Genomic DNA, 14,109 nt, shown 5'->3' with positions numbered 1-14,109 from the left:
ACCCCCCCCCCCCCCCCCCCCCCGCCCCGCACAGGTTCTGGGTACAGTGTCCGCTGCCCTCAGGGCAGCCCCACCCCTCCCGAGACACTGGAGCATTCTCTTCTCCCCATCCCTCCTCCTCTGGGCTTTGCTGAGGAAAAAGAAGGCCTCGGTGGAACAGGAATGCATTCGGGCCAGTCGGAGAATCTCTAGAGCGTGCCAACCTCGGATTCAGTGCCAGGGACCAAGGGTGTGTGGGTGGCGAGTACCTGTGGCAGGGAGAGTTTGGGTGCTTGACTTGGGGTGGGGGAGGGTAGGGGAAGCAGCACTTTTCGGTCCAAGCTTTGTGGGAGCCCTCCCCTAAGCAGGTAGGCAACCCCTCCTGCTGTGCCAGACCCGGAAAGCTATAAATAAGGGGGGAGCCAGGCACCAGCAGCAGCTCAGTGTGGGAGAGTCCCAGGCCGGCTAGCATTTCACCGTGGCAGGAAGAGAGGGATTATGCGGACGGAGCTCACCGAGCTTCTCTGCTGGGCACCCACAGAGCGAGTTACCAAGTATTGGCAGCCCACGTCTCTTAGCCTTTCCCATCAGCAGACGACGAGCACAGGGCTAAATGCGCCGCAGTGGATGGCCCTGTTGGCCTCCCTGCAGAGGGAGGCAGGACGCACTAGCCTCCATCACGGAGGTGTGAGGGGACGTCACATCTGGGCAGCATTTCCTAAACAGGACGTGCCCCACAGAGCGGGCAGGGAGAAGCATAAGTCCAGATGTCCACGGGCAAGGACTAGGCTAAATCCCACGATTCCAGCCCAGGGCCCCATCCGTGGAGCCCCACCGCAATGTGGAAGAGATGTGAGGAGTAGAACATACACGGAACAGAAGATGGTTTGCACACACCCTCGAGGTCTCCCCAAGCTGGACACTCCCCAGGGTTAGGGAACACGCCTGGCTCACCTTCACCTTGCCACCACACGATCTGCCCAGCCTTACACACTGGAGGTGCCCAGCAAACAGTTTTTGAATGGAACTGACAGGCGTAAGGCATCTCCTCCTTCCACTCCTTCCCCAGATCTTTGTGTGAGGCTCTCCCTTGCCCCGTGCCAAGTCCCAGAGTCCTGTCCACCTGCGTCTATCCCCAGGTCCATGTTCAGAAGGTGGTCTCTTGCCCCCTTCAGCCTCTGAGGACAGAGCTCATGACTCTTCATCCCATGGACTTTGCTCCAGTCCTGTCCCACCACCCCAGCCCTGAGAGCACCTGAGCTCACTAGCAGCCCCTGTGCCCTGCCCCAGCCTCCACGTCCCCCTCTGGGAGAAAGAGAAAGTTGCAGTGTCCTTCTTGCCTTTGCTTTTGCAGACTTTCTATCCCATGCCTGTTCAGCACAAAAAGTGGGGAGCCATAGTTGGGGCATGAATCACCCTATTCACTGGGCAGTGTTTGGCAGCCCCGTCTGGGAGCGCAGAACCAGATCCGGCGGGATGGGGACTTCGTGCCAGCCCCAGCACCTCCTCACAAAGCCCTGCCTCAGGGAGGAACTGAGGGAAGAATTTTCCTGCCTCCACCCAAAGTCAGCGGAATCCTGCCTGCACCCCAACTGTGGGTCCCAGCTTTGATCTCAGCTGGATTCTCAGGATTGCAGGGCCATAGAGGACTGGGGAGCCCAACACCCCACCCCTCCCTCCTGTGGCCACGTGTGCCCGCACTTCCTCATGCTGCTGCAAGGGCCACCCCACCTCTCAGGGACTGCCACCCCCCACATCTGCAAACAGAGCTGGGTAGGGATGCGAATGTCCACAAGCAAGCGCTCCATCTTGGCTCAGGTGGGTTTTGGAGGTAGGGCCCTGTTGCTGTTATTTGGGTCATGGTGACGAGTGGGCCCTTGGGGTTGACTCTTCCTGTACAAGGGTTTCACACAAATTGGGAGCTGCAGCACGGGTGGAGAAGCCTGTGCGCCCACTGTGGGCCACGTTTTGGTCCTCAGGCAGCCCTGGAACTGCTGGGACCCTGGACATCCGGGCCCAGCCTTGCACTGCAGTTCCCCCCGCGATGCTGGGAGAAAGCAGGGTCTGCACAGGCAGTAGGAAGGGGACTACATGGGCTGGAGTTGTGATTGCGAGCTGGCTGGGGTTGGCAGGAAGGGTGGGGCAGACATGCAGGGGGCCCTGGGGAGCAGGCAATGGGCGCCTGTGGGACTGAGCTCTGAGCTGCCCTCCGACAGGCCCCTGCAAGCCTGGGGAATGCTCTTTGCTCATTTGAAGGGTGTTTTGCCAATGGCATACCAAAGCCTTTGAAAATCCCCCTGGGTTGATTGAAACTCTGGGCTGGAAATCAACAAATACTTTAATTAGTCAGAGGGACTTAAAAAGGATATACAGCAAAACGCTCTGTGCTTTGCTTTCTCATGGAGGGTGGTTTTATTTTTTATTTTTTTAAATAAACACTTCTGTAGGCCTTCCCACACGCAAGGCACTGGCCTACGAACTTGGCGTCTGTACATCTGAAACGGTGAAGAAGCAAAGAAGGGCTTTCACCACTTTCTTGGCATTTGCTTTGGTCCTTACGCGTGGGTGTGAGTGTGCCTGGTACTCTGGAAAACCTCAGTAGCTTCTCTATGGAGGAGAGGCAGGGACACGACTCGCTGGTAGCAGGCTTCTCTTCCGACCGGGTCCGAGACTGCAAGGAGACTCTCTTGTATCCCTAACCTGCCCTGTCCCTTTTCTCCCTGTTCTTTCCTACACGGCCCCCTCTCCCCCGCCCCCCTACACACACACACACACACACACACACACACACACACAGCTGCCAGGAGGGGAGGGGAAGGCGGAGACAGAGGCAGGAGCTGTCCCCTGGAGGTTCTGCCTGGTACACTGCCTCCTCGTCCTGCCCTGGGGCAAGGCATGGGGACAGAGTCTGGCTTCCATTTGCCACCCCCACCCCCCCCACCGCCGCTCCCAGCTGTGACCTAGCTAGCTGTAATCATATGGAGTGAGTGGGCCCAGACAATGAGGTTGGGGAAGAGGGAGAAGAAAACCCAGGGCCATCTCAGGAAACACTGGGTGTTGGGACATTCCTGGAGGCACACCGATTCCTGCCCAGCCCAGCCATACCCTCTGCATGTTCACGGATCCTGTCTTCACACCCCATAGGCACACAAACCGTGGGCCTTGCTCACCGCCCGCTGGGACCGACAGTCACTGTCGAGGGCTCATGAAAAGAGGTTAGCTTTTTCCAAGAGAGACACAGTGTCCCAGGCAACTGGGAAAACACTTGTACCAACCATTTACTCATTTCTTCATTCACCACAAGTGCTTTGAGCAGTTGTGGGGGACCATGCAGTGGGCTGCCACCGTGGGGGTGCAGCAGTGAAGAGGACAGGCCCGTGGGAGAGACACAGGGTCTGAGGACAGGGCTGGGTCTCCCCAATCTCCTTGCCAGGCTGAGGACGGTGACCTACATCATCTCCTGGGGACAGTGGGTGCTCGTCAAGGGCTGGAGGGAGACTAGCCTGTGAGCCAAAGTCAGTGCCAAGGCCCTTTTAGCCAAGGTGTCTGCCTGTTACAGGCTTGGTCCCTCCAGGCTGTGGGTGCTGGTGCCAGATGGGGAGAGGAGCAATTGATGGAAACCCCTTTCTTCCTGCCCCTCTGCCATCCCTCTTCCCACCAATAGAAGGACTGAGGATCACATGTGAGCGTTGGCCTGTGTCTAAACCACATCATGCCCTCAGCTGGCTGTCTCCTCAAATCCATACCCTCTGGAGGAGTTGCCAAGGGCTCCTTTGTCCCTCATCCCACCCAGTCTCTGGGCTCCTGTGGCCATTCAGCCTCAACTCTGCTGTCCAGTCAGGTGGATCCATTCACACCCCTACCCCAGGGCCCGGCTTTCATGCTAAGAGGGGCTGTTACACTGAGTGTTGCCTCTATCTTTGTCTCTGTCTCCTCTGTCTCTGTCTCAGACTCTGTCTTGGTTTCTCTGCCACAAAACACGAGGCAAAGACCCAGAGGCCTCTCAGGCAGTCTGTTCCGAATGGGTGTCTGACAATGGCCAGCTGGATGCCTCTCTGAAATTGGACTTTCCACGATCCCAAAACAACCCAGAACATGGGCTGAGTCAGTGGCCAGGATACGTTTTGTGGTGTGGTAGAAGACAGTAACAACAGGCACACTTATATAGCACTGGCTGAAGGCCAGGCACAGTTCTGGATATAGTAACTCATTTAATCCTTACACCCTCATTAGGTGGGCCTATTATTGTCCTCATTTTACAAATGAGGAAATTGAGGCCCAGAGAGGTTAAGTAGCTGGTAAGTGACAGAGCCTAGATAAGAACCCAGGCAGGTATGACTCCAAAAGCCCTTGTCTTCACCATTATGGACATTCAGGTTGTTGGCTCATGACCCCGACTTGACCTGAGGAGGACTTCGGCAGCGGCTCTGGTCTCCGGCCAGCCTGTGAGGGCAGCAAACACAGAGGGCCTTAGGTGCCATTCAGGAGTCAGCATGTGTCAGTATCCTGCAGCAGCCTTGGGGGAGAGGAGACTCTAACCTTGACTAGGGATAGAAGGGTGGATCCTTGGGGATACCCCTCCCCTCTCTGGACTGCCAGAACATGGGGTGAGGCAGCTGGGACTCTGGGGCAAGACTGCAGTGGATTGGGGTCATCCTATGCCATGTCCCTGGGGAGGTGAATCTCAGGGATTACCTACTATCACTCCTCTCCCTATGTCCCTGGCACCAGACACGGGGCAAAGGCCCAGATCTCTGCAGCAGCCTATCCCAGATGGCTGAGTTGTGTCCGAAAACCACTTACCCACTGCTGCATGTGTGGCCCAGTGTCTTTGTTCAGCCTTCAGCTTTTCCTTCTATTGCTCATCTTTCCCACCCTTGAAGCTCCCTACACCAGGACACCAAGACAGGGCCCCCCAGAACTTCGCTCTGGATGAGCAGAGGCCACAGAGAGGAGCGGATAAGAGGGGACGACCCGGCCTGAGGGTTATTTGGCATTTTTGAGTCTTTGGGCTGGGCTGGGCTACCAAGTGGACTCATAGGGAGTAGACCAGCTCCTTCAGTGGGACCACCCCACTCAGAAAAGAGATGAACGGGGCGCCTGGGTGGCGCAGTCGGTTAAGCGACCGACTTCAGCCAGGTCACGATCTCGTGGTCCGTGAGTTCGAGCCCCGCGTCGGGCTCTGGGCTGATGGCTCAGAGCCTGGACCCTGTTTCTGATTCTGTGTCTCCCTCTCTCTCTGCCCCTCCCCCGTTCATGCTCTGTCTCTCTCTGTCCCAAAAAAATAAATAAACGTTAAAAAAAAAATTTTTTTTAAAAGAAAAGAGATGAACCCCATCTCACTCGGATCTGTGGCCTCATTTCTTTTGGTGACATTGGGTCTGATTTCCTCCAGCTCTTCTTTGAAATAAGTAGCTATCAGAGTCTCACGGTGTGCCCGAACTTGTGCTAAGATTGAACGTGCATTCAATGGAGTACTACAGGGCAATGAGAAAGAACGAAACATGGCCCTTTGTAGCAACGTGGATGGAACTGGAGAGTGTGATGCTAAGTGAAATAAGCCATGCAGAGAAAGACAGATACCATACGGTTTCACTCTTATGTGGATCCTGAGAAACTTAACAGAAACCCATGGGGGAGGGGAAGGAAAAAAAAAAAGAGGTTAGAGTGGGAGAGAGCCAAAGCATAAGAGACTGTTAAAAACTGAGAACAAACTGAGGGTTGATGGGGGGTGGGAGGGAGGGGAGGGTGGGTGATGGGTATTGAGGAGGGCACCTCTTGGGATGAGCACTGGGTGTTGTATGGAAACCAATTTGACAATAAATTTCATATATTGAAAAAAGAAAAGATTGAACGCGCATTGTTTTATTTACTACTTGTGTTACCATGGGTAATAAGGCTATTATCATCCCCGCTTTCTGAACCTCAGAAACTAATTGTGTCTTGTCTAAGGTCATACAGCTAGTAAGTGTCAAACCTGAGATTGGATCCCCAGTCTGGCTGTTCCTAGAGCCCATGTTCTCAACCAGCACACAAGCCAAGCACCTGAGGAGCCAAACACCTCCGTGATCTCCATCAGCAGCCCACACACCAAAGCCTCCTCAAATAAACATACCACCTAAATGAAAACAGCGTGCTTCTCTGCACACCAGCTCTGAGACCAGTCTGCTGTGCCATTACCTCTTTCCAATCAGATCACAGTCTTTAAGCCCCAAGCCCTGCTCATGCAGAAATTCTCGAAGCATCACTAGGGCCATCAACACCATGATGCCCCCACAAGGTGGGACTTCCTGATTCTTTGTATCTATGAGGCCTGAGTGTTCTCCACTTATCCATCAGCCTTCCCAGACAGGGTATGTGCCAAGGAATGAACAAAAGCTCCATTCACGATGACCCCTCCTCCCCCACCATGCCCTACTTCTCTCCTCAGCAGCCCAGGAACCCAACAGGTTTGAGTCTGCCCTAAGGGCTTGTCCCACCCATCGAACCTCCTTACTCTCCAGATCTCCTTGGAAAGGGCAGCCTCACCATTCAGGGCTAAGGAGACACTCGGTGGCAATCGACGCTTCACTGCCAAAATGTCATGACCTATCCAGCCTCTTGGGCAGCCCCCAGCTTCCAGCTGACCTGGGCATCCCCGAGGGCTGGGGCCCCTCACTCTGGCACCAGCCACGGCCTCCTGCAGGTTGGCACGCTGCCTTCCACAGAGAACAATAACGTGTTATGGTCTGCAAGACCTCAGACATAACATGGCTCCATTGTTCTGAATCTGGAAAATGATCTCACATTGTTAACCCTGAGAATCAAGTTATCCCCAGTCACTTGGTAAAGCGTTGCCTTCCTTTGCTCAAGAACACACAGAAGCTTTCTAATGACTTTATTCTCGCCTCCTTATTCCTGTGATCCCCCTACCTCATCATCCCTACTACCATCTGTGGTGGGCTCAGGTTATGCTACATGGCAAAGGAAAATTAAATTAAATTAAATTAAAGCTGCAGAAAAAAATTAAGGCTGTTAATCAGCTGCCCTTAAAATTGGGAATTTACCCTACATTATCTAGGTGGGCCCAAAACAATCCCAAGGGTCCCTAAATGTGGAGGAAGGAGGCAGAGGGGAGGTCTGAGTGACGTCAGGCGAGAAGAGCCTGACCACTGTTGTCATCTGTGAAGAAGAGAGAACAGAACCTGTGAGCCAAGGAAGGTAGGTGGCCTCCAAAAGCTGCAAAATGCAAGGAAGTGAATTCTCCCCTAGAGCTTCCAGAAGAAACGCAGCCCTGCCCACACCTTGATTTTAGCCCAGCGATACCCCTTTCCAACTCTAACCTCCAGAACTGTGAGATAATAAGTTTGTGTTATTTCCACCAATGAGTTTCTGATAATTTGTTACAACAACAACAACAGGAAACAAATACACTGTCTATATCCAGATCAGCTTTGGCCAAGGAACCTACTCTTTGTCCTCCACACCACACCCAGGTAACCCTCTCCTCCACCTTGTCCTGCCTCCTCCACCTAGTCCTGCCTATCCCTCCTGCTTCCCGGGTTCTGCTCCTCACAGCCCACCTCCAAAAGGGTCCATGGAAGAGAAGACCACCTTAGGTCTCATGTCTTTGTCCTCTCCATGTGTTGTGCCACCAGGAACAATGTCCACGGAGCAACAGTGAACAGGCTACATTCAGCATCCACTGTGGTTCCTCTGCCAAATACATGTTTTTTTCTGCTCCAGGGTTTGTATGCATTCAGGGATTTTGTCCACTGCTCTCAGGTGAAGAGTTCACTCTGGATGGGTCCCTGTGTCTATCTTCCTCAGTACTGACTTTCCCTCCCGATCCCTCCACATTTCCTTGCCCCAAGGTATAGCAGGAGCAGTGCTGGTTCTTGACAGTTGCAGGTTCTCACTCATTGGCTGAGGGTAGGAAGAACCTGGGCTGAATTAGACCCATCCTTTGGTTACTGTTTGATGAGTGTGAACCATGAAGTTCATGTCTGCTCCATCCTGGAGCCTGGCCTCTGGTAGGGCAGAGGAAGGGAAGCGGCGGGCAGCGGGGAGAGGGGGGGCAAGGTTGCTTGGTAAAGAGCACTCCACTTTGCCAGGTTGTTTTGAGGGGATTGGTCTTTGGTCTTGGCAGTTCAGTGGCCTCATTTCCTGGTCACCTGGCTTCACCCATTGCAGCTTTTGTTCACCTTGGGTTCTCGCCCCATCAACTGCCACCAGCTATAGGTCGTCACGCTGGTGTGGCCAACAAAGGCAAGGTGGGAATTCATAGGCAAGAGTCTCTGACAGTTGGTGAAGAATGTATCTGTCCTGGAATGTGACATCACAACTGATGTCCTCCCTGAGGACCTTGGCCTGCTGGACAAATGCTGACATTTACCAATGGTCCAGTTCCTTATGAGGGAGGCAGGGAAAATGGCCCCACTCTTTCCCAGACAGTCCCCAGAGGGACATTCCCCAAACAGAATGGGCTCTGTCAATCTTCCCAAAGCCCCATAGTCTTCTTAGTTGGCAGGAAACAGAGAGTAGCCTTTGTATTAGGATTTGGATGAAGATTCTACTCCTTGAGAATGGGGCATGCCTAATAGGTTTATCTCATAATGACCTCAGCTGGGAGTGCAAGCTACAGACTGTCCTTCACCTGAAAATAGCTTTGGCTCCTTAGGAATTCTGCCCTCCCCATCACCTTGCACCCTCTCGAGGATTCCCACAGCCTGTGTGCTCTCCACATTCCTCCAGGGAAACGAGTGTGGCTGGCTCACAGCTCTCCCACTGATGGGGGACAGCTTCCGATGGAAGTAGAAGGAACAGAGTAAGTGATGTCTTGGGTTTTCTCCCTGAGGAAACCCATGCAGCATGAGTGTCCTACCACCCAAACATGGGGTTCAGATTGCCAAACTGGGCCCCACCTCGTGAGTCAGTTGGGCAGACACCTCCAAAGGCCTCCAGCACCATCAATTACCTACCGCGGTCTGGTGTGGGGATCCAACCTGGACCTCAGGCTGGACAGCAGGGTGGCCATGTTCTTTACGCTTACACACTCCACTCTAGGCTGTGGCTGTTTTCCGTAGACCAGAATCCCCAGATGTCTGAGGCAGGGTCTCCATCCTAACATCTCCTAAGGGCTGAGGGAAGGAGCACCTTCTGTCAGGTTCCACAGAGCCTCACTCTCCTTGCTCTCATTCATTCCCAACAACCAGAGTTGGCCTCACCTGGCCTGTGGAGCATCTCCCCTCAGGCACGCAGCTGGGTCTTGGGAACACGGGCCACGAGTCCCCTAGGAGACCCTCTCCACAGCTTCCTCTGAGAACATGGCAGTCTCAACTCTCTCACCTTGCCTCATTGAAGGGTCACACTGTACTTGCTGGGAGGAGCCAGAGGGCGTGCCCTTCCCCAGCCCTACTGGAGACCAGTGAGAGGACCACTCTCCTCTGCCCTGGGGTCCATGTTCAGACAGTTTCCATTAGAAGAAAGCCCGTCCTCACTGCGAGTTGAAATCGCCTCCCCCCAACATATGCTTCTTGGCTGTGGTTCTGCTCTATGGAGTGACGCAGAAGAAGCTCAAATTTCTCTTTCCCTCTGGCAAATTTTTCCATATTTGGGGACATTTCTGAGTCGCTACCCCTTCTCTGATTCAGAGGACACTGACTCCCAAGGAGAAAAATGTGGTGCCATCCCAAGCTGTCTACACTGCTGCAGCTTGCCCGATGGTGCACTTCTCATAGCCCTCGGGAGCTGGCTCAGCCCTGGCAGCCAACCCAGACCTATGCTGGGATTGCAGGCCTCTCCAGCCAGTACCTGTTTGCCCCTCTGTAAAATGATTATGACTCCTTAAGTATTTCCCCAACTGCAGCCATTCAAGTGTTATGCCAGGATTTTGCTCGTATCTACAAACGACCTAGACTGTTACTCTCTGTAATATTTTTTCTTTAGATTAGCTTGCAAGTTTACCTAATATATTTATTTTATCAGGTGACTTTTTCACTGTTGAATGACATCTTTTCTAATACACATCGAAATAATGTCAGTACTATAAAACAGGCTATGACAAAGGTTGGAACGATTTTGTGCACCAACAGGGCTGGCCTCTCTGTTTTGGGAAGCAGCCTTTCACGTGTTTGCAGGGAGGGAGCTATGCTCCAGGGTCCCTTCTGCTCATCTCATCCCCTTCCTCAAGCCTCTGCCCCAGACTAGCTTCCTAACGTGCCTCTGGTTTCCAACTTCCGGGTTGTCCAAAACAGGAATAGCCCCTTCCCTCTCTTTTCTGGCTCCCTGCCTTCATTCTCCACCACGAGACTGAGACCTTGCTCTCTGCTCTCAAGTCTCTTCTCCCACGAAGTGAGGAGACCCCTCCATGGCACTTAGGACAGGGCTGGGGCAAGGGGCTGATTTATGTCTTCAGAACGTCCAGCTGCAAACCTGGACCAACAGGTACACCTGATCCAGAGTCAGGGAGGTGGCAAGGCCATTTCTGTAATTATACCATCGGGTGTCTAGAAACCACAAATGAGCACTTAGAAAGCCAAATTACAGTCCTTACAGGGAAGGATGGTGAGTACAGCAAGTAGCAGCCTCTGGCCAGGCAGTCAAAACAACTGGGGCTGTGGCCGATTCAGCCCAGGTGTATTCTGGGGAAGAGAGCGGTGGCTTAGGCACCTGATCTTACCCTGCCCCTATGATAGGTAGCACCTTCCTAGAGATGCTGAGAACCACTGTCACTAATCTCAGGCAGGACCCAGGAGAAATTCCTGAGAAGCTTCTCCTCTGGAGGCAGTTGCCCCCTCCACAGCACACCAGGCTTATGATCATGGCCACACCGGCTACACCCCAAGGACAACCTTGACCATGTGGACATCTGGGCCTGTGCATGGCCTTGAACATATCTGGCAGTCCTGCCAGTTCCCAGTGCTGGCTCCAGCCTCACCCTTCGCCCTCCCACACCCATATCATTGGCTCCATACAGAGTCCCCAGCTTCTCTGGAACACCTCTCCCAATACCAGCGTCTCTGAACTGCCCCTTGAAGGCAGAGCCAACCCCTGGGACAAAACCAAGAGGGGTCAGTGAGATTTCCTCTGCCTCCTCTCCAGCACACGTGCTCCATCCAAGTAGGAGAGAATGTGGGGGCCACTTCTGATTTGTGACCCAAATGAGTTTCATAGTCTCTCTGGCCCTGAGTTTTTTATTTCTATAAAATGAAGGTGCTAGTAGAGTTGTTGATGAGGATTTAATAAGGAAATATCCTTAAAGAAGCTAGTTCATAGTCTGGTACCCAGGAAGCCCTCCACAGACAATAGCCATTGTCATTGTTCCTACCTCCAAAGTTTCTCTCTCTGCCTCTTTCCCATCTCCTTGACAGGCCAGGTGCCGCCCCTTTGCTTCACCTTCCTGTCCTTTGACACCCACGGCTTGGCGTAGGTGCCTAGGTCTGCCCCAGTTGGTGTCCCAAATGTAGTTCCTGTGTCCAGAAGCACCCTGACCCTAGGCGAAGGGGAGCCCTGCCTTGGACCCTTCTTTAGCGGGCCCTGCTTTGGTCCCTTCCATGCTTCCAGAGCAAGAAGACTCTAGGGTCACTGGGACAAGCTTATCTGGAGCCACACTCTTCTTTCAGGCAACTGAACCCCCAGAATCCCCCACCCACTGCCCCCAGCCCACACCCACGCCTGTATGGTCCTCTTCTTCTGGAGGTCCATCTTCTGGAGCACAGACTGCCTTGCTGGTGGGTGCCCTTCCAGGCTGTCTGCAGTTGTAAGCCACGGTTTGTGTGAGGTCCTTGCATTGAGGACGGAGCCAAGGGTCAGAAGAGAAGGGCAGGCTGGGGAGGGGAGGAGGGGAGGAGTCTCTCTGTACTGCCACATTCAGACCTGGAACTCTTAGGAGTCCAAGAATATTCCAGTTGAGCCTGGCCTGCTGGTCAGTCTGTTGGGGACCCAAAGCCTGGATGTCTCAGCGAGCACAGGATCACCCCCACCAGCTTCTGTACTGCTAGCCATGGTGTGTGGTGGGGAGGGAGCTACCTCTGGTGCTTGGGGCTCTCAAGAGGTCAGACAGTGAGCCTGCTGACTGTATTCTCCTTGGTATTTCAGATCTGTGAGCTAAAGATTGGGATGCAGAGAAGAAGTTACTGGGGTCTACCCCTGCAACAGCAGAAGCAAAGCTGAGGTGTCCAAATATCCAGACCCTTTCTCAGAGACTAATATAAACTACTTACTTAATCAGATGTTCTCATTGCTTTTTCTTAGGCTTTTCATAGTATTCTCCCCATATTCCATGTCATTTTCTGACGATACCTTTCTGAAAGTCCTGGACCCATGCATCTGGGAATAAGTTGCTATCTGGGATAATTACACGAATGTGTGGATTTGAGCCCAAATGCATAAATTACAAATATGCTTATCTATATAAAGTCAAGGGGACTTGATTTTTCCATCTGCTAGTGACCATAGGCAAGGTCCTTAATGCCTCTAGCCCTCAGGTTCCTCATCTGATAGATCTCTAGATAAATTCTAAAAACATTTCCACCTCTAAAACTTTGGTGTTGGGGCACCTGGGTGGCTCAGTCGATTGAGCGGCCGACTTCGGCGCAGGTCATGATCTCGTGGTCCGTGAGTTCGAGCCCCGCGTCGGGCTCTGTGCTGATAGCTCGGAGCCTGGAGCCTGTTTCCGATTCTGTGTCTCCCTCTCTCTGACTCTCCCCCGTTCATGCTCTGTCTCTCTCTGTCTCAAAAATAAATAAACGTTAAAAAAAATTTTTTTTTAAATCTATTAAAAAAAAAGAAAAAAAAAGAAAACTTTGGTGTTTACCTTCTTTGCTCTTCCTTCCTTATTCTGCAGTCACACCAGGGCAATCATCTCCTCCCCAAAGTGTCCTTCACATCCCTGCCCCTAAAACCCAACCTCATCCAGGAAGCCACCACTGCACTCGTCATGTAAGAAGACCCACCTTGGCAGGTGCAAGCGTGTTTCTCATTCAACACACCAGGAAACTGAGGACAAGGTGAGGCAATGACCTAGAGACAGAACAAAATGCTTTTCCACCTCTGGGGTCCACAACCCTCAGGGCCACCATTAAGGCTTGTGCAAGTTATTGTTTCTGTGAGCATCAGTGCCTCCCTTCCATCACAAGACCTCTGAGGGCCAGAATCTTAATCCCACCCTCCCTGCCCTGCACCAGCCCTCCCACACAATCCCTATGCCAGATGGGATCTCAGTGTTTTAGTCAGGGCTCTTCAGAGAAACAGAACTAATAGGAGATGGATGGATGGATGGATGGATGGATAGACAGATGAACATATTCATCATAAGGAATTGGCTCACATAGTTAGGAAGGCTGAGATATCTCAAGCTCTGTAGTTGGCAAGACCAAGGCGAGCATGGTGCCAGTGGGCATTTGAAGGTCTGAGAACCAGGATAGCTGACATGCCAGTTCTGATCTGAGGGACAAGACCAATGTCCCAGCTCAAATAGTCAAGCCGGCAAAGTTTCTTCTAACTCAGCATTTCTGTTCCACTTGTGTACTCAATTGATTGGATGAGGCCCATCCACACGGGGGAGGACCATCTGCTTTACTCAGTCTACAGAGTCAAATGTTAATCTCATCTAGAAAAACCCCTCACTGACACACCTGGAATAATGTTTGAGCAAATGTCTGGCACCCCATAGCCCAGTCAAGTTGACACATAAAATTAACCATCACACTCAGTAAATGTCTATTTGGTGCAACAAAGAGAAACTCCATCTTGATTCCTGCCAAAAACCCACTGTCCCTTTTGAAGGCTCCCTTTATTCTTGTCTCTGCACTGTGTTGTGCTGGAGCAAGTTCAGCTGCCTTACAACAGCCAACTGTTACAGTTTTAAAAATTTTTGTGGGCTGCTTGTTACATATAGCCAGGTTTCGAATTAAATTATCTGAACTTACAATTAAATAAGTTAAATTAAGAACAAAGGTAAGAGGGGTGCCTGGGTGGCTCAGTCGGTTGAGCATCCGACTTCGGCTCAGGTCATGATCTCGCGGTTCACAAGTTCGAGCCCCGTGTCGCGCTCTGTACTGACAGTTCGGAACCTGGAGCCTGCTTCAGATTCTGTGTCTCCCTCCCTCACTGCCTCTCCCCCACTCACACTCTGTCTCTCTCTCTCTC

Source organism: Herpailurus yagouaroundi, unplaced genomic scaffold (genome assembly GCF_014898765.1).
Source record: "Herpailurus yagouaroundi ecotype Mexico unplaced genomic scaffold, PumYag 166, whole genome shotgun sequence".
NCBI classification, from domain to species: domain Eukaryota; kingdom Metazoa; phylum Chordata; class Mammalia; order Carnivora; family Felidae; genus Herpailurus; species Herpailurus yagouaroundi.
The sequence above is the reverse complement of the archived record's forward strand: the minus strand, read 5'-3'. Positions refer to the sequence as shown.